At 30.9% G+C, this 1,594-nt stretch overlaps 2 non-coding genes across 2 annotated transcripts; both read left to right on the top strand.

Moving 5' to 3' along the window:
• Positions 1-1,204: 1,204 nt before the first annotated feature.
• TRNAG-GCC (transfer RNA glycine (anticodon GCC)) lies at positions 1,205-1,275 on the top strand. The gene has a single exon. It is a non-coding gene; the product is annotated as a tRNA-Gly (tRNA).
• A 20-nt stretch (positions 1,276-1,295) lies between these two features.
• On the top strand, positions 1,296-1,368 carry TRNAF-AAA (transfer RNA phenylalanine (anticodon AAA)). The gene has a single exon. It is a non-coding gene; the product is annotated as a tRNA-Phe (tRNA).
• Positions 1,369-1,594: the final 226 nt, after the last annotated feature.

Here is a 1,594-nt window from a genome sequence, read left to right as displayed (position 1 = left end):
TTCTTTCTCTATTTTATTTTTCACAGGTTTTGGGAATTTGCTCCTAATTCCCAACAAACATTCCATATATATCCTTTTCTATTTTAATTTCTTAACTAAGGCAAATTTTGAAGAGTTTGGAACAAAGGAAGGATATGAATAAATATTGAGAGCGAATAGACAAATACATGCTAGATAAGAAGTCAAAAGTAATATGGTCAGATTATTCACAAAATTTTAATTTTTTAATTAAGACAGGCGGCGAAGAGTTTGGAACAAAAGAAGGAGTATTGAGATATTTTATTTAAATCCAAATAAATCTGTAGTCTCAAAACCAAACCCCGTCGTAAGTTTCTTATGAAAACGAATAAATGGGGCAAAAATGTCTCCATGAGCTACCAATATTATTATTATGAGATATTTAATAGCACGATTCCATAATGATCAACAATACAGAGTGATTACATTTTTTTAAAAGATATATATATTATAATATTTACTTCAATAACTTCAAATGTTCCTAAATATTCTCAGCAACTTCAAGTTTAGGTTAGACAACTCATTTGAATTCTCTATAGTCCAACTTTAGAAACAATACATTTACATGGTGACTGGAGTTTTTATGTAATCAAAAAAATAATAAAAAATAATAAAGAACTAAACTAAAAGCTAGGTACGTTGGTGTATATACAAGTCAATGTTATACGATTAATGAAGGGTGAGTTTTGTTGAGACCAAACATTGCAATTACTTAGTAGCATTATTTATGCGAAAATCATTTTGATAAGAAAAATGAAAACATATGAACTGCAAACCAGGTCCACGAGAATATAAAAAAGAAGATTTATACAACGAAAAAGAGATAAGAAATGAGATTGCATATAGGTAATTAGGAGATGGTTTTCATGATTTAAACCAAACCAATTAAAAATATTTTTCATAATACAAATATTTTAATTTTAAGAGTGAAATTTTCAAAAAAATAGTTTTTTTTGAAAATATTTTTCGATCCATAAACTAAATGACCTAAAATATAAAACCATGTAAATTATAATTTCTCCATAATCTGAAATGACATGTAAAAGACAATGGGTAGCGAAAGTGAAGCCGGCGGACGGCTGGGATTGCCCGAAATGAATCTTGATGCACGAAGAGAATGTGGTTCTCACTGCTAAGATATGAATTACACAATAAAAAAGGTAAGGAGGACACCCTGCACAAGCAAGCACCAGTGGTCTAGTGGTAGAATAGTACCCTGCCACGGTACAGACCCGGGTTCGATTCCCGGCTGGTGCAGAATTCGTGCTGTTAAATTTGCGGGGATAGCTCAGTTGGGAGAGCGTCAGACTAAAGATCTGAAGGTCGCGTGTTCGATCCACGCTCACCGCATAATTCTTTTTCTTTCCTTTCTGAACAGATCATTAATGTAACTGCAACTAGATTAATTCTATTTAACAAAAATGATTTATTTTTTCAGATTTTTAATAACCAAATTTAAAAATTTAACCCTTTCATTTTTCTTTTCTTCTCCTTCCCTTTCATGTTTTTTAATTACTGATAAACTTGGAGACACTTTTTTTTCACCTCCTAGATCTTCTTTTATATACATATTTAG

The sequence above is a fragment of the Malania oleifera genome, chromosome 12 (assembly GCF_029873635.1).
Source record: "Malania oleifera isolate guangnan ecotype guangnan chromosome 12, ASM2987363v1, whole genome shotgun sequence".
Lineage (NCBI taxonomy): Eukaryota > Viridiplantae > Streptophyta > Magnoliopsida > Santalales > Ximeniaceae > Malania > Malania oleifera.
Note: the sequence above shows the minus strand (reverse complement) of the source record. Positions and strands in the feature narration are given on the sequence as shown.